Consider the following 19,934-nt stretch of genomic DNA (forward strand, 5'->3'; position numbering starts at 1 on the left):
AGTGAGTGGCTGGCTGAGACCCTTTTTACTCTAGAGCATATTTTAAATGGATATTATCCAAGATGGTTGGAAGTTCTCCACTGTAATTCAAGGTTATGTTATTCATTATGTCATTCAAGGTTAACCTATTTGCTTATCTTTAAAGCCAAATTTAATTCACCTGAGGCTTCACATTGGACCCAGTCCAGTTTAAGTAAGATTCAGTCTTGCCCCTGATCCAGTCCAGTTTCTAAGTCAGACCCAAACCAGTTTTTTAAGTCTGAATTAGTATGATTCGGCTGGCTTCTGGACTCAGTCCAGAAGAACTGCTCAAATAAAGTCTGCAAACTTGTAATGTGAATACTGCAGGGTTAGAATGCAAGGACTTACCTACCACCTCCACAGGCAGCAAAAAAAAAAAAAAAAACAGCCAGCTCAAGGGGCTCAACTGGTACCTGGTATATCTTGCTTATTGCTCTTGGGGGTTGTCTGAGGTCTCCTTCAATTCCTTCTTCTGATATCAACACTGTTAAAAGATAAACCAAAGTATTAAAAATCTGAGTTTATTTGAGCAAAAATGGATTCCAATCAGGTAGTATCCAATCTACCAGAGAGACAGGAGCTCCAAGAAACTCCACAAAATGAAAGACAGAGGGAGCAGGAACAAGGAAGATTGTTCTTCTTAGGAACTAAGAAGGAACTAGGTGAAGAAGTGGGTTGCTTACCACAAAATTACCTGCTTTTAAGGGATGGCAGGGGGCCCTCAGGCAGATTACTTAACTAATCAGGTGATTCCTGATTGACCAGTTTGATTCCCTTTCTGAGGGAGCTGAAACAGTAATTAAGTCTTTATTTGGTGACATGCGGCTTGGAAAAAGTGACTCCATTTTGGGTCTATTTTCTTGTTTCTAACATCTACTAGTGGTAATTTCCAGGGCTACAAGACGTTGAGTAGTATTAGTAAATATTTGCAGAAACAAGTAGCCAAGTACCCCAAATTAATTCACTTCCAAGCTTCGAGCAATTATAAAATTCAATTTAAAATTAAATTGTATTTTTATTATTCCTACTGATTTCTCATGGATAGAATCATTGTGTATAGTTTTACTTTTATTAGTGTTTCTGTGTTCCTTTAAAATGGACTATTTATTACCCTTTTTTGACTATAAAATTGCAGGTTTCCTTCCTAGCATGTTGCCTAGTTTTGTGTTAATATATTTTCACAGGTAGCTGCACATGGTTGCTTTTTGTATTTGTAAATAATTAGATGTTCTTTAAGCTGTGTATAAATCTTCTTAGGTAGATTTAAATCATATGTTAGAGACAATACCACCATAATGACATCCTGCAGGGTAGGGTAAACTATCAGAGGAACATGTTTCAAAAAGATTCTTAATGCTAATTACAAGTTTTTCCCTCTTATCAAGAAGTCAAAAGTCTGCTGATATTTGTGACTATGTCAGAATACTTATCTCAAATGCTGGCCTATACTGTAAGGAAGTATATTGGTAATTGGTTAAAGTCAAGTTTGCATCTTCTAACATTTTTCTCTTTGTCCTGTGCTTTTGAATATGAGTTGCTGGTGGTCAAGAGAATCATTTGTCTTGCTGAATGCTCATTTGTCAACTAGGACACCTCTGAGTTTGTGGAGGACAACGTTTAAAATCTTATCTATTAAAACTCTTTCCTAGAGCTATAGCTTTGTAGTTTTAAGCAAGAAATTTAAATTCACATAAATTGAGTTTTTATCTATTGTTTATCCAGTACAATGCTATATTTATTTTTATTTTCTCTATTGCTATTTTCTGATGTTTTAAACCATCATTTTCCCTTGAAGGAAAAAAAAAATAACAAAATGAGCACATTTGTGTTATTCCAAGAAACAGCATTTTTTCTCTTTTTTTTTTTTTTTTTTTAAGGGCTGCACATAGGGCATATGGAAGTTTTCGGGCCAGGAGCTGAAATGGAGCTGCAGCTGCAGGCCTGTGCAGCAGCTGCAGGCCTGTGCAACAGCCACAGCCACAGCAGACCTGAGCTGCATCTGCAATCTATGCCACAGCTCAAAGCAATGCCAGATTCTTAACCTACCAAGTGAGGCCAGAAATCAAACCCGCATCCCCATGGAGACTCTGTCCGGGTCTTAACCAGCTGAGCCACAACAATAACTCCCCAAGGCACATTCTTCACCATGCCTTTTCACACCTTTAGCCATATATCCTGGGGATTACTGATGACAAATGAAAAGGAGGAACAAATATTTTATAAAAATCTTGCCTAATATTCTTTGAAAATGTTAGTGATCAAAATCCAAATACATGCAAGACTTAGGGAAATAGGCTCATGCTACCTCTATGTGAGAATGTGTGGTTTAACAACTCATCTTGATTAGTTCTTTTTACTTTTTTCATTAGTTTACTAATTATTTATTTTTATTTCCTTAAAATTAGAAACTCGCCAGTAGATCCTCAATAGTGTGTCCCATGTACCTGAAAACATGGACATCACCGTGTTTGTTTTTTCCTTTTTGTACTTTGGACATTCCTTTTCCTTACTTGCTGTTTTATTCTCTTCCCACTTCCTAAATGAATGCTGACCCACATTCTATTATTATCCTCCTGTGTGTATGGTTCTATATTCTCTGTCTCATGCGAATTTCATCCATTTCTACATCTACTACCATTGCTTCTATGCATATAATTTGCACAAGTATAAGACTAGTCCAGACCTTCTTTCTAAATTTCAAACCAGCATGCCTGACCTTTCCAACTGTTTGTTTGAAAACTCCTTAATATTAACATATCAAAAAATGAACTTGTTTTTACTTCACATATTTCTTCTTCCCCTTGCTACCAGTATTCTTTCAGTAAGCCAGGCTCAAAACCCAGAGATCAGATTTGTTTAACACACAATCTTTTGCTTTGTATTTTCATGCCAGTTCCAAAAAAGGTCATATACATTTGACCTATGCATCTTTTGTTCCTAACTATGTCATTATCCTGGTTGATCAGTCGTGCCTTCACTGGATTCTTCGTTTCCTTTCTCTCTGCTCTAAATCCATGCTATTCATCATAATCAGTTTATGTCAAAGTTTCAATCATTTTGTTCTCCTGATAAAATTACTCCAATGACTTCTCAATTTTTGTATTATATATAAACTTCTCGTTCTGTCATTAGTTATAATTTCCTTTTGGTTTAACATTTTACTGTACTTACTACTCCGATGGTCTTTATGTCACGACCATTTCCTTGAAACAATTCTGCATTTTCTCCCTTGTATTTCCTTACTCATATTTTCACATCAAGGAGTTCCCATCATGGCACATCGGAAACAAATCCAAGTAGGAACCATGAGGTTGTGGGTTCGATCCCTGGCCTTGCTCAGGATTAAGGATCTGGCATCGCCATGAGATGCGGTGTAGGTTGCAGATGTGGCTTGGATCCTACATGCTGTGGCTGTGGCGTAGGCCCATGGCCACATCTCCAATTCGACCCTTAGCCTGGGAACCTCCATATGCCACAGGTGTGGACCTAAAGACCAAAAAAAAAAAAAAAAAAAAAATCACATCAAGCTCAAACTTCCAACTTCAATACGCAATAGCTCCTGTTAAAGCCTTATCCTACACTCTGATACACAGCTTCTCTTAAACCTAGCTACTGTCAAATCTTTTCTGATGCTTTCAATATTGACATCACCTGATCCTGTGACATTTTATGTATATTCATTAATGTATGCATATATATTTAAATATATATTTATACGAGGAAGGATTTTTTTAATATCATATTTGTTTTATCCACTGCCTGTTTGAAAACTACCTGAGGATTCTTTTGTTTTATTTCAAGTACTAAGCACATTGCATAGAAGTAGGGCCAGGTATTACTGATTTTTCTAGAACTCTTATGACATAAGTCCTCTATGCCTGGTAGCAGGGGGATGGAAGAAGAGAACACATTATAAAGTCCTGAAGGTCCATTATCACTTTATTCCTCTTTCTTTCTCTTGCCTTCCTCTTAAATTTGTAGCCATCAAGTATGACAGACCTAATAGATTTTCGAAGGAAAAGACAAAAAAAAAAAAAAAATGGCATCAAGTATGCATAGAATGCGATAATTTATAGGCTGCCAAAGATAAGTTTTTCCCACAATTGAAAGTGGAGCGAATCTCCGTTTTTGCCTGTCCGGATGAACTGCTGGGAGGTTGACAAACAGCAATTCCCTCAGGACAGTGGTTACCTGGCTCTGTAATTCTGTTTCTTGCTCTCTTTTTCTCTCTGAAATAAATGTAGGTAATTTTCTGGCCCAGAAAATGTGCCTACTGGGAAGAATATTCCCTTAAGCATCCTGAAAAAAAAAAAAAAAGCAAAATCCATGGGACAGCGGTTTCTACCCTCATCCTCTAGTTATTGTGTAACAGAGAAAAAGGCTCTAAGATCTCTGAGTGCAGGGAGTGCCATAAAGGAAGAGGGGATGTATCCCAGGTAGGGACGATGTGGTGCTGTGCTCCCCTCTGTAATGTTTATTATAACTACTTAGGTTGTGTTTAAATCTAATACGACTCAACACACCCAGAAGGGAGACTTGCAGAAGCCTCTTGTTATTTCAACTTGAGGGAGCCAGTTCTATGCACACAATCCTAAAATGGTCTTCAGTATTCTTGGTGGTTGTACTTCTTGTCTCCTTGCTGTCAGCAATTCTCTAGCTTTCCTCACAACAATTTTGAGATTCTTTGGCTTTGTGTTCCTTTTATTCAACCCACAAGTTTCCTCCTACCAGTTCTCACAGCCCAGCCCTCAATTAGAAAATTTATCTTCGCGGTGGTGCTTAATAGGAAACCAAAGACAGTAGTGTCTTCATATGTAGCAATAAATGCTCTTTTCCTGTTTAAATCACTGTGCTGTGCTCGTTATTTTCACATCACCGGATATTACCTTCTGAGCATTGCTGACAGCACAAGCGTTCAGGCATGTGAGAAAGTTCCATTGCTCACTGGCTGGAGCATTGAAGGCTCATTTTGCAGATGTTAAGGTTGTGGCGATTTTAATGATACCATAAAAAGGATAAGCAGCCTAATCATTGCAGTTGCATAGATTTTACATCTGTTTCCCTTATAAGAGCTAATATTGTTCTGCTTATTCATCAAACTCCCTAGAGTAGAAGCGTCTCAGTAAAGTTTCCAGCAGAAGTTATTACATGGAAAAGATTGGGTTTTTCCATAAATTTTGACTTATGCTGTCCAATTATTACTCATTAACAGGTGTGTTCATCAGCTGGGGTATTTTTTTTTAAATTTTTTTTTTCCACTGTACAGCATGGGGACCAAGTTACACACACATGTATACATACTTTTTCCTCCCATTGTTGTGTTGTGATGTTAAGTATCTAGAGATAGTTCTCAATGCTACACAGCAGGATCTCATTGTAAATCCATTCCAAGAGCAATAGTTTTTATCACTGAGTGACTCTGTCTCAGGCACTTGTTCCATAAAGCAGACATGAGTATGTTTCTTCTAAGCAGCTCTTTGGTTCAACAAAGTACTGTCTAAAAAATGTGTATATCAAGTGTTTCATTAGCCCAGATTCAAGTCATGAATAGCTCCTGTGCCCAGAGCTAACTTATAACTCTTGCATTGGTTCTTTAATTGGTTTGGGCAATAATTTGGTTGAAATGACTAATCGATTTAAAATATTTTCAATCTCTGATTTTTCATGTGTGGTTGAGATTTGTTAAGTGATTAGGTAGTTTGGCAAAATGCATCTTTTAAGTTTTGTGTGTTTTTCAGAATTTATTGTACATTTGAATTTTCCTTGTCTAATTCTATTTTCTTTTCTGCCATATACCACAGTTTGTAGTTTATGCAGACAAATATAGGAAATAAATCAAATGGCTTTTAGCCAAATTATCTAATTGCACTGCTGTTATACTTTTCTTAATTTTTATTCCAATAATATTGGGCTCAGGGGTCTAAAGTCTAAGGCATTAGAAAAAGAACAACAAAAGAATATGATCTAGAATATGAAGGTTTTAATTTAACACAAGGACATGGACCTTTTAAGTGATGATAGAATCCTTTATAAGTAGTAGAAACCTGAAATATTGCACAGCATTATAATGTTGTTATAAGGACAGGTGGGAAACATTATCTGTAGAGTATTAGTTTACAAATTTATTACACAAATAACCTACATATTGCAGTATCTCACTGCTATGGAAGGACTTTATCACTCTAATTTTAGAACTAAAAAACAAAAGAAAAACTCAAAATTTTATCAGGAATTGAACTACAGAAAACTTCAGCATTACTATATGTATAGGCCATAAATATTATGTAAAATAAGATACCAGGTATATTTTATTTTAATTTGTTTTTCCCTCCAGTTTTATTGAGGTAACTGACATAAAGCACTGAATAAGTTTAAGGTATACCATCATAATGATATGACTTACATACTTCATGAAATAATTAACAATAAATTTAGTGACCATCCACTAAATCTATCATATAGATATAAAAGAAAAAAAATTTTTCCTCATGATGATAATTTTTAGGATTTACACTCTTAGCAACTTTTATATATAACATACAGCAGTTTTAATTATATTTATCATATTGTACATTACATCCCTAATACTTATTTATCTTATAACTGGAAGATTGTAACTTCTGTGTTAGGTGTGTTTTAGTTCCTTGCCTCTTGAATGCAAACTTTGTAGGAACGGATATTTTTAGTTTGTTCTACTAATAGCATGGTTATATCAACAGAATTACAAATGTTCTCTCTAGATAAACATGAAGACAGAAAGCAAAAGTTAAAAATGTATTAACTAAAGTTCTGCTATTTGCACTTAATGTCATTAGACTAATAGGTCAACCAACAGCTATAGCTCTTTGAGACAGAATTTGCTCATTTATAGAATGTCTTTTTCTTCATGTATTCCAGAATGGTGCAAATTTTCATTATTTTCTTACTTTCTATTTCTTTGTATTAGACATTTTAAATTTTTAAATAAATAGAATAGTTCATTCATGAATTAAAATTTGCTACCTTCATAAACAAAATAGTTTCAAATTTTGGAACAAATTACTTTAAAAAGATGATATGGATAACTCTAATAACCTTTCTGTTTTCTAAGATTATAAAGAATTTCTTTTATCAGGACTGGACATAGGTCTGCCTACTCCCACAGGTGAGATAATTTTTCATGAGGAAATAGAAAGTTTTGGAGTTTGGATATGCTTCCTCCTAGCCAGACAACTTTAAACTATTAAAAAAAGCTGTGGGTATGAAGGTTATTTCTTGCATTCATTCTGATCCTTGTTTCCTCATCCACAATGTTGAAATGCATGCCTTAGGTCATGTTAGAGAGGAAAAAGACACAGCTGGAGGAGCTTTATTGGGTGGGGAGAGGTGCTCTCAGGCATGGCATCTATGGAGAAGTGAGGGAAGCAGAAGTCAAACTTCCATATATTTGCCACAAAGGCCTCAGCCAATCTTGTGGGTTTGGCTCTGAAATAGAATATCCCTTCTAAGTCTTGAAGTGAGATAAGTAACTCAGGTCTCATCAACAATATTTTGGTGCAGGCTACCCTGAAAAAAATAAATAAATAAAGGTTTGCAATTTTAAGGAAGAGAGCTCTCTTTGGCCAAAGGAAATTCCTAGGAAGTAGCTCGAAAGTAGCTGGTTAATGAATGCTCTGGCGGCTGGTAAATGAACGCCTTGTTCCTGAAGCAAGGGGGTATGGGTGTCATGCTAGTGTGCACTACAGCTGCCTTAAAAATATGCATGCCTGACATATGCTTTGTACATTGCAATTACTAGCTGCTATTATTACTATAATTTTGTTAGGAGGCTTCATTTTTTTTTCCTGAGGAGCCAACAAAATTATATACACATTGTTTACCAATTATTAAATATTACAAAGTACATAATTAAAATATAAAGTTATTGTTTCCTTTTGAGGCTGATCTCTAGCAAGTTGTTCCCAAGCACAAACTGGAAAAGAGCTGATTGATCATTTCAATCATTATAATAATACTTTGCATCATAGAGAGTCTATTCATTTCTGCTGGTGTTTCCTAACATAGAATATACTACATGGAAGTTTAATTCCAAAGCCAAATACAGACATGCATGGTGGCCCAAAGTAAGTGTTGAGAAGAGACTTCCTAAACGATTAAATATTTTCATTGGCTAGTTAACTGGCTTTGAATTATTTTTAATGGGTTAAACATTTTAGCAGCATTCTCTAGAAACTGTTCTGATTTCAAATGGAGCATTTCCAATTAATCTAAGAAAGACATTATATAAACACAAGTTAACAATTTCATGGCAACAGATAAAACAATATTGCTGCAAGTTATTACAGCTTTATTCACTAGGCAATTCAAAGAGTTATTCTAGACATAATCAAACTCATCCTTGCATCTCCACAGACTCTTCTGGATGCAGGTATTATTGTCCATAATTAACCCTTATGGGAGATGTTTAGGATGAATTACCATTTAGCCTCCTCTAAGCCTTGAATTACTGAAATCTGCTGACTACCTGGTGGAATTCTTGTCAGTTCTATGGCTGTGTGTGTGTGTCAAGAGTGGTAGTGTAGTAAAAATTATGTTTGAAGAAAGACATTACAACACCCAAAGAAGAGTATTTTTCATGCACCATTTCACACTGGGTATTTTCTATCTTTATCACTCTTTCTATATATGCCAGATTCATCAGTGTAATAAAAGTCTAATACTCTTGGTTCAATAACTTCTCCTTAACAACATTTGGATGGGTTTCTGTTATAAAAGAAGTTTAACTTAAAGAAGGGCTTTGTCTTAGTAAATGATCTAAATATATAGTGTCAAGGTACTTTTAAATGTTTCAGTATAGGGTACAATGCCTTGCACTTAATGTGTATACCAATAGATACTCTTTGAAATTAATACCTACATACTTGTAAAGACAGAATTAGAATGCAATGGAGATGGCAAGATAGAGAATGGCATAGACTATGTACTCTGAGTTTCTTTTGCTCTTTCATGGAATGTCATTTGCAAAGAAAGTTGCTAGTTATGAGGATAAGTATAATTAGGCTTTTAAGTATCTAAATTGTGTGTCATTAGAGAGTATTTATGGGGCTTTTCTACTTCAAGTAACACCAACTTAATTTTACTTTGCACAAAGTTAGTAATGAGCACCACGTACAGAATCAGACACAAAAGCAATTGTAAATATAGATGGAGCCACATATAGCAATGAGAGTATGATCAGATACCAATCAGATGCTGAAATACATTTATCTATGCTAATAAGCTTGTCATACAGCCGTAGGTCATCAAAGACCAGTCTGCACATATTTCATATTTTCTCTTCATCAGCTGAGATTTGTGAGCTATTGACAATTCAATGCCTCTCAGGATTTTTTTTTCCATAAAATATGGCTCTGAATATAAATAGTGGTTTGGTTTATGAGAATTACGGAACATTTTCTTTCTTACAAGGGTCACCCATACTTAACTGAGATGATGGGGCTGTGACATAACATGAGTGACATATACAAGTGGAAGCATGTATCCTGAAGCTGCTGCTGTGTTCACAGACTGTTAAGCACAGTGGGAAACCCAGCTGTTGAAATGATTGTCCAGGAATGTTGTAAAGATAGAATTTCAGATGTCCAGTATTCTAAAAGAAAAGCTTTTGTGCTTAATGAAAATTATTTACATTACTTTCACCTCCTACAAAATAAGTGGAATATTTCTAAATTTCCCTTCTCATAGGGGAAATAAGTATCAAAGATAATAGCAAAAAAAAAAAATAAGTTCAGGGACAGGCTAGTGTAAGTTAGTCAATTCATTCATGTCGCTTTCACTGAGAATCAATTCTATGCTAAATTCTGCTATGCATATCCTAAAATTGTGGTCACTTTTAGTGAATTTTTGGTGAACACATAATATTCAAAAAACACAGTGAAAAATCGCAAAATTAGGGTCATTGAAAATTTTTTCTGCCAGTGAGAAAAAGCACAAAGTAAAACTTTTATATTGTAATTCAGAATTCTGATATTTTTGAGCCCAAATATTTCCCAAATAAGCCCAAACAGTGGCTTCCCGTTCCAGTATTTGTACTACTATTAACATAGAGATCTACACAGAGACTTTTCTGAATGTGGCTATTATAGGTGGTTTAAAGTAAGGAAAATAAGAGATGCTTTATTTCTGGGAGTATATGATCTACAACTTGATGGAAGTGAATGTGACTGAAGAAGTTCAATTCCTATCTGTTATAGTTTATTATTGTGGTCCTGTAAATAACAGAAAATAAGAAATATTGAACTCAAAAAACTATTTTAAACCATGGCATTTCAGATAGATTAAATGTTGAGTGATAACCAATTTGCTTCTCATCCAGCTATATCCTATGATAGGTGGAACTGTATTCAGCTGAACACTGATTTATTAAGAACCACAGGGCTACAAAAATCTTTAAGACATGGTGAGTTCTCTTTCAAGTAACTTACTTTCTCAGAGCGAGATATACAAGAATATAAATACCTCTGATGTATGGTAGATTATGATAAATTCAACAGGAGAAATATAGACAAAAGTCTATAGGTATTTAAAGGAAATAAATACTACCAAGAACTGAGTGACTCCAAATCTGGAATAGATAACAGAGGACATGAACAGAAGGAAAAACACTCTGTGACGCGAGGGGCTGGAGAAGGGTGAAGTAACTATGGAGAGGAAGGGTGGGAAAAGAGCAGAGTTAGTGTTCACAAGAAAGGCACCACCAGAATCTATTTTGATGTGCATCTCTCTTGGAATGAAGACTGTGGAATCCCTTCTGTCGTGACCTGCGTGACCCCTGAGAAAATTGGTTAATAAGCCTAACGTGGAAAAAAGAAAAAAAAAAAAAAAAAAGGATACCTGGACCTGCCCAGTAATCTCTAAGGTCCTTTATAGCTTGGAAATATTTAGATCCTCTGGGTATTGGCACACAAAATTGTAGTTAGGAAGACAGGCTTATCAAAGCAGAGGAAGCATGACAGATTTGTGACTGTACCTCACGACGTTAAATGGAGACATCCTTCTGGCATGTTAGAACTGTGAAAGTTGGTATAGACATGGAATCAGGAAAGGCTTTTTCTGCTGAAAATAAAAGAGTCACTACATGACTGGGTGGGACCACAGAGCATGTGATTGAGACTTAACATAATGACAGAGGGGAATGGAAATCGCTACTGACTAGGGTGTTCTGGGAAACAGATGTGACTCAAGTAGCGTCTTTTGGGGAAGGTTTTGCTATTGAAGACTGGAAGACAAATGCAAAGGATGAACTGAGGATAAGATCAGGAGTGTGAAGAATGCTTGTGAGTGGGGAAGAAATGTGTCACCCTCTAGAAGTTCAACTGGCAGACTCTTGCGCAATGCTTCAGTAAGGTATGGGGAAGGTGAACAAGAAACAATGCATTGTTTTTTAGTATGAGCAAGCCAAGGGAAGCTGGTTTACAGAGAGTGAAAGGAGAATGGGTGAAGTTGCACTCAATATTGCTTAGTAATTAAATTTCTCATGACCAAATAAATGGTATGGTGTTATATAATTTTAAATCTTAAATTTTTAGTTTTCAGCATCTATTTTTATTAATCTACTTTATAGCATATAAAGCAGATTTTATCTCACATTTTTCTTGGTTTTCTTATTCTTATCGATAAATAACTTGGAAAATACAGAATATAAAAAGTACCCATTCCAGTTAAGGAGAGATTCTTGCCTTGGTAAAACTAAGAGAAAAATAGTCAATTAAATTTTTAATGAATTTCTTCACTACTAAAGTGACAGATATCACAACAAGTGAGGGGTCTAGATAAAAGCAAAATTAATGAGCAGCACAACCTTTAAAAGCTTTGGTTTGTACATAAAAAAAGAAAAGCTATTCATGCCTATGAATGAATTGGGAGAAACCAGGATATTATCAGTTAGATAAACATTTCAACAAATGATAGGAAGTTTTATGCAGGAAAAACTATCCATTATTTCAACAAATTACACCATGTCTTTTTTTCAGTTATGCTTAGGTTATGCTCCATTTTAAAAACACAATAATACTATATCATGCCTCCTTTTAACCCACAATTGCTGATCTGCTAATTAGACTTTAAGCTCCTGAAAACCATGGGTCAGTTTATAAACACATATGAACCTGGTGCTCACACACAGGAGGTGACCAATGTATATTTGTGGAATTGAACCAAATACATATATGCATGTGCCATATCTATCTCCACACACATTTTTTCATATCTTATATTGTGAAGAATATATTTTTGTCTTTTATGTGAAATTCCTTTAAATTCACAGTAAATTATAATGAACATAAGACACAGGCTTCCAGAATTCTTCAAACCTCAGTTCTTTCTGACAGAGCTGCAGGGGAAGTATGAGCCACTGCCTAGCTATCTAGATAGAACTAACCAAAAAGCCGACTAATACTGCTGGAAACCACTGTTATACAGGTGGCCTGCGGTGTGTGACTTTGATGGTAGCAGGCTTGGGATATGAAATATGGGCCCTGAAGGTGCAGAAACACCAATTGACCTTGAGAGAATGAAAATGGGCTGGTTTACTATTTGGAGAAGTCAGCAGAGGACCCACAATTTGAGATAATTGGAAAAAACAATTATATTGTTTGAACAAAAAGAACATCATTGATCTTCAATTTTACTTTTAATGGGTTCTTTTCTATAAACGTTTAATCTCAAACAAAAGATGATCTGAACTGGATTCTATTCTTCATATCACAAGAGGGGTACTCACTTTTGAATGCAGTATTTTCTTTGCTTTTCTATAGTAATAAAAATAGTTTAGTAGTAATATTTGCTTTCACAGAATTATTAAATAAGCCCTAAAGGCTATGATGTGCCAGGACAATATATGACTTTCAGTTTTTTGGGAAAAAATAGGTATGTAGTGGATAAAATACACAGTATCACAGATGTATTATAAACAATATAATTATTATTAATATATAATAAAATATACTTCAGAGAACATAAACTATGTATATATTATTTCTACTATATAATTGCATATTATATATAATATAGCATGTAGGTATATTAAGATACAAATGCCTTCGGCACCTTTTTTTTCAATATAAGGAAAAAACATTTTATTCTTTTTTTTCTTGTATGTATATGAGATGACTGATGTTAACTAACCTTACTGTGGAAATCATACCCGATACCCATCAGTTAAATTATTACGCTGTATGCTTTAAACTTCTACAGTACTAATGTCAGTAAAGCTGAACAGAAGGGAAATTATACAAAAAGTTTAAATATAGTCAGACCTGGCAGCATCTAATATTTTAGTTTTTGCCACTTCAGAAGATGAAAACCACTTGAATACAAAAAAGTAACCAATATTATATTTAGAGCATCCAAAGTATGCTATGGGAATTTTCTATATTCCAGGATGAGAAGCAGGTCTAGAAGGTACCAGGAAAGAGCTGAAAAATAGCCCAGGTTCACTGCACATGCCTATTCACACAGAATCATTTTCTCAATCTCATGTTCTGGTCTCTTTCCCCCAGAGGTTCTTGCTTCTTCTGTCCCTTCACTTTCTTCACCTCTGTGAACTTCCAAGAATCAAATATTTTTCCTGGGTTGACTTCCAAGGTTTTCTATTTTTTTTTAAAAGATTAAGCCTCTTCCATTGGAGCTTGTTGGCCATTTGAGACACAGCTATGTGTCCAAGCACCAGCCACTGCTTCCCCTACTCCATCCAGAAACTTCATTTAAAGTCATCTGGTTTTCTTTTCTGTGGAAACGTTCATTTGTGCTGTTTATTAGATTCCAGTTATAACTGATATCATATGGTATTTGTAGACTTGAGGAATAGACTTGCGGCTGCCCGGGGGGAGAGAGAGGGATCAGGAGCTTGGGGTTAACAGATGCATTCTATTGCTCTTGGAATGGATTTACAATGAGATCCTGCTGTGTAGCATTGAGAACTATGTCTAGATACTCACATCACAAAACAACAATGGGAGGAAAAAGTATGTATACATGTATGTGTAACCTGGTCCCCATGCTGTACAGCAGAAAATAATAAAAAAATAAGAAATCAACCATTATCAGAACATTAATAAAAATGGCAAAAGACTTGAAAAAAAAAGTCAGCTGGGTCCTTTTATAATCCTTCAAATAAAATTTAGTCTCCAGGTCAAATACTTGGTCCAGTTCCTCTTCATATTCTCTAGAGACTTTGTAAACCTCTTAGAAAGAAGTGGAAGTCAGTAGGTAAAGAGACCATTCCCATCAGGCATTGCTCTCTGTGACAAAGGGTCCCAGTGCCCACCCTGAGAGTTTCTGTTGGTTCCAGGTTTCTGCAATGAGCCAAGCGCAGACCCCTCTCATCTGTTAGTTAAATGCAGGCCCAGGCTGCCTGCAAGTTTGGGAGTGGAAAAGACTTTCAGCACTTCTGAAATAACAGTAACTAAACATGCCACAGAAGATTTCAGGTAGGACAACTATGTAATATATAACCTCTACATTGCATTCCTAGCCTGCCTTATTTTTGCTGCAAAAATAAAAATTAGAACTCTGACAGCAGCAATCTAAATCCAAGCAATTCTCATCTGACAGGCATTTAGGGAATGTTTAAGCTTTCCAGTTTATTGATAAAGAAACTGTTTCATTTTATTGATAAATAGTGGCTAATTTATATAGATCTGTTTCTGTGAATGTCTGTCTCATATTTTCATTTCAGGGATTTAAAAATTAATTTCTTTAAAATATAATTTCTACAATTTAAATGGAAGTATAGCAAATTGGAACTATTTGACACCATCTTGTAATTCAGCTCTGAAAAGGGGCTGATTTTTCCAGTGTGTACATGAATTTTGTTTTCATCCTTAACTTTGATTTGCATTATTTTGTCTAAAGCAACATTATATTCACCACCCCAGGCAAGTGAGGAAAGATCCAAGTGCTGAAACTTCCTGGGTAGCTCCTTGGGAAGCTTTCTTTGACTTGGCAACTTAGGAATCTGGCTGGAGAACAAGAAGACTATGGTGCCCCACTCTGGTTGGGCTCTCTGGGCATCCCCCAAATACACTGTGAGCCTTCTAGGCACATCTGCCTAGAAGGATTAAGTCACTGGCAGTCCACTGAACTAGCACACATCTGCATTTGGCAGAGGGCTATTCTACCCCCAGGATGCTTTTCTGATTGCTCTCTAGGTAGTGACTAGGGAGAGAAATTCCTCTGTCTTCTCTCAGAATCTTCTTCATGTATAATTCATGAATAGCATAATTTCATACCATCAAGTGCTAATTTTTCCAGTAAATAATATTAGAAATAGTAATAATAATAAATAATGTTCAATATCATGCAGCATCAATTTTTGTTGTTAAATACTATATACTAATAAGCATTTTAACAAATCCACTTGATACTCTAAATTCTAGATTTTCTAGCCAAGGTCAAGTACACAACATTAAAAACAGGTAACAAAACTTGAAGAGAGATTTAGTCTACCTCTCTGTTTGTTTCTTCTTTTTTTATCCCCTCAATAACTATCACATTTAGGCTTTGATTGTTTCTTTCCAATTTTCACAAGTTGTGAGTGCATTCTTGTTGTAAAACAATTAAATGTAAAGATATATTGCATAAGCTCTAAAGTTCCCCTTAAAACGCTTACCTTTCCCCCTCAGTCCAATCTCACTTTCCTCTCCAGAAGAGGTGACTACTGTGCAGTTAGGTAAAACTGCACACTGAATGTTGGTGCCACTGAATGTTTCTGCAGGGCGGAAATGTTCCACATCTGTGCTATACAACATCTGAAGCCTGGCTACTCTGATTAAGGAACTGAATTTTTAATTTAACTTTTTTTTTTTTTTTTTTTTTTTTTGCTTTTTTTAGGGCTGCACCTGAGCACATGGAAGTTCCCAGGCTAGGGGTTGAATCAGAGCTGCAGCCACACTGGATCCAAGCTGTGTCTGCAACCTATACCTCAGCTCATGGCAATGCCGGATCCGTAATCCACTAAGCGAGGCCAGGGATCAAACCTGCATCCTCATGGATACTAGTCGGGTTCATAACCTGCTGAGCCACAAGGGGAACTCCTAATTTTATTTAATTTTAATTAATTTCAATTTATATTTTTATAGCACATATGACTACAAGCTCCCATATTAGACAGCATAGGTTTTTCATCTGTCCACAGGGCTGCTGCAATAGACATCCGTGTCCCCATACTTACTCATTTTCCTCTTTACCAGCTTGAGCCTTTTACAAATTTGATCATATTTCCCCCTGCCAATCTGAATCCTTCAATGAGTCCTCTTTCCTCTGATATCATTCTAAACCTATGTGCACGATACACAAGGCTCATTATGATCTGATCTTTTGCATACCTTCATCTCCTACCATCCAAACACGTCATGCTTTCTTTTGCCCCAGTTCCTTTTCACATGCTGTTCCCTCATCTGTCTAACAAATTTCAACAAGTCTCAGGTAAGGCACATCCCTCTTGCGGCCCTTTTTGCTCATGTAATTCCCCAGCGACTATAGGTGCTTTTCATCTATCCGCCAAGTTATAAGACAGAAAACCAGTGGGTGTTGCACAAATGCCAATTCCTTTCTGCCACTCTCTCTCTACTACCACCGAGGATAGTTATTACTCTTTCATGTAAAACTTTGTATAACTGAGGGAGGAAAAAAAATCCAAGAGGAAGTAATTTTATTACAATGTAAATTTCACAGGGGGGGCGTAGGCAAAGATTAACTTCTCTTGTTCACAAATACTTTAATCTCTTAAAACAATGGTTGGCACAGATTAGGAGCACAATAAATATGTGTAGAAGGAATAAATTATCAAATTACATTTTCACACTTTTTAATGGTTATCCATTCTGACTCACCTTAAGTACCTAAATTCTGGCAAACAATCTCCAGGTTAAATTAATTTTAATGAATTCACAAAACATATAATTGAAAACAGCTATAAATCGCCAGATCTGCCCACACTTTTGTGGCTGCTTCTTTTCTCAAGCAAGGAAAGTGACTGCTTTAGGAGAAAAACACATAAATAAACAAAAGGCCCAAATAGGCTCTCACTGAGATGGAATCCTGAGCAATACTTGTCTAAATCATTTGTCCCCCACACCTTGAACTTCATTGCTGCTAAAGCCCAACACAACACCTTCTGTCATTTTTTCACTTAATTTAATCAGCAAATGTAATTAAAGCTCATTTTTTTACCCATTAGTAAGTATTCAATTAAATACTTTGCCATTAAACCCAATGGCTTCCAATGCAGAAGTTCACTGAGATGTGAGCAGACTGGACCCTAATCCAGTAGGCTCCATTAATATTAATTTGCAGTTAACTTTTACTTAATCTAAAAATCTATTTCCTATCTACAGGATTACATTCATAATCAAACCAATTTGTATTAATTTTGGAAGTCAAATATCAGGGGACACCATGTCAAAATCGTTAATGAATCCTTAATATAAAATATGTATTGTACTCTGTTCATAGTCACATCCTTCAACTGAGTAATGCTATTAAGTAAAAGAAAATCTATTAAGTATAACTCTGTCATATTACTGGCTTATTGTTCTTGATTTCATTACCCATTCTCCAGATACTTGGATATATTATCTCAATATTTTTTGTGCTATCTTGATTGAATGACCGTTAACATAATAGGCATTTCATCACTTTAAGGGAGATGTGGACTTTTTAAATGACTCAGTATTTTAGTCAGTCATATTCTTTAAGATGCAAAGCAAATAGTTGTGCTACCCAGATATTATTCAAATGTTTGTATTAATTTTGTCATTAGTACCTAGTTCTTCAGATTTTTATATACTTTCCAGTTGTGTATTTGTATTTTCCTCTCTTATTGGTCACAGTGAAAGAAACAAACACAGAAACTGAGATAGTTAAAGAACATTAGCTGGATTTTTTTCAGTATTATATTATTTGTTTAGGATATTGTTTTTGTTGAAACTGTTCATAACCTGAAAACACAAAATGCTTTCATTTCACTGTTTGTTTTCACTCCCTGAAAATTTCTGATTCTAGTATTTGAAGAAACCATGTTCTTTGTTATTTACTATTTGATTTTTCTTCAAGATTCACTTAGATTGGACTTACATAAACCCATTTTAAAGCTTCCTTAGTTTGTTTATGCTTGTTATTCCAAAAATATACTATAGACATTTTAATCACAACATAATATAGTCTCATTCATTAGTGAAGATAATCCTTTCTCAATACTCAATGACCATTATTTCTTAGTTATCTCAAATGTGGCTTGCACCCAGAGTTTCTCATTAGGACAAATTCTTATTTTCTTTTATCACTTTTTGTAGTTTATTCAGAGCCCATTAGTGATGAACACATGACTGCTTTTAGTTTCTAAGAACTATTCTGAAGGCTGAGATGGGGTCGGAGCCATATTCTTTTATAAATACATGTTATTTGTGGGACTTTCTTTTAACTTGATCCTGGTACTTTGAACTGAAATCCTTTGAGGTGTTAAGAGAAATTTCTCCTATTCCTATATTTCCTCTGATGGACTTCATAGAAACCAAAATAAAAATTCTTATTAAAATATAAAACTAGAATAATCGGGGCTATTCTATTTGATTCCAAGAGACTATAATAGGCTAAAACGTAGATTTGTTAAATAATTTCTCCAGCCATGGATATAATAAAGAAATTACCTTCAAACAAATGAACATACCTATGAAACAAAAAAAGATTCATGGACATAGAAAACAGACTTGTGGTTGTTCAGGGGGAGAGCATTGGGGGGTAGGATGGAGTGGGAGGTTGGGGTTAGCAGATGTAAGCTATTATATATAGAATGGATAAACAACAAGGTCCTACTGTATAGCATAGGGGAAAATATTCAATATCCTGTGATAAACCATAATGGAAAAGAATATTAGAAAAAGCATACATATATATATAAAACAGAATCACTTTGCTGTATAGAAGAAACACACTATAAATCAATCACACTTCTATTTAAAAAAGAAATTGCCTTCAAAACTCAACCCTCTTGCACATTTGTATTTTCATGTTAATTATGTGCAACATAATTGTTGTTCAATATGTACAACATATTTCCATGTTGTACATTCATTTTGTGCTTTTTCTTTGAAGAATAAAATAAAAAATTGTTTATAAAGGTTAACACAGGTAGAAAATGAGGCAAAGCAGAAAACTGTAAGAAAATTAAAATCTACTGAAGTTGTACAACTGAAGGGTGACTGATACTAACATTCTGACATAGTTCCTGGTATCTTTCAATGCATTGACATTCAGGCATTTAGTCATTTATTCAACAAGCATTCATTGTATACTTATTATGATCTAGTCATGATTCTAGACCCAGAAATGTTGTTGGGAAAATATTAAACCTTTACTTTGTGGAACTAATTTTGGTGAGGGAAATTGTAAACAAAGAAATAGCAAATTTCCAGGTGAAATTATTTCTGTGAGGAACAGGTGGGATCTAGCGTAGGTAGGATGATCAGGGAAAGCCTCTCTGAAGAGGAGACAATAGAGCGGCCCTCAAACGATGGAGGAGCCACCGAATGTCCAGAAGATAAAAACATCAGTAAGATGTAGTGTCCTCCAGCTCCAAGGCAGGAATATGCTTGGCAGGTTAGAAGGACAGCACAGGGCCTAAGGTGATAGCAGTGATGCTGGAGGGGTAGGAAAGCGGGTGCCTAGCAGGCCAAGGTGCAGAGTAGAGTTTTTATTGTAAGTTTGAGTGTAGCTCTTGAGGTTTTGAGCAGGGAAGTGATGTAATTTGCTTTACATTTTTTTAAAAAAGATCACTCTGGTAACTATAGGAAGAATGGACTACAAGCATGAGTGGATATGGGAAGATTTATACAATCTTAATATGTGACATGAAGGTAATGAGAATAAGTCTGCTA

At 35.3% G+C, this 19,934-nt stretch overlaps 2 long non-coding RNA genes across 3 annotated transcripts in view; one reads left to right on the plus strand and one right to left on the minus strand.

Moving 5' to 3' along the window:
- LOC102167929 overlaps nucleotides 1-19,934 on the minus strand; it is an 87,474-nt gene that overhangs the window by 62,661 nt on the left and 4,879 nt on the right. For both annotated transcript variants that reach the window (XR_309057.3, XR_002340401.1), the window contains exon 2: nucleotides 435-505. This is a non-coding gene — a long non-coding RNA (uncharacterized LOC102167929). The remainder of the gene's footprint in view (nucleotides 1-434; nucleotides 506-19,934) is intronic.
- Nucleotides 11,204-19,934, plus strand: part of LOC106506814 — a 391,532-nt gene continuing 382,801 nt past the window's right edge. Inside the window, exon 1 of the long non-coding RNA XR_002340399.1 lies at nucleotides 11,204-11,406. This is a non-coding gene — a long non-coding RNA (uncharacterized LOC106506814). The remainder of the gene's footprint in view (nucleotides 11,407-19,934) is intronic.

Source organism: Sus scrofa, chromosome 18 (assembly GCF_000003025.6).
Source record: "Sus scrofa isolate TJ Tabasco breed Duroc chromosome 18, Sscrofa11.1, whole genome shotgun sequence".
Lineage (NCBI taxonomy): Eukaryota > Metazoa > Chordata > Mammalia > Artiodactyla > Suidae > Sus > Sus scrofa.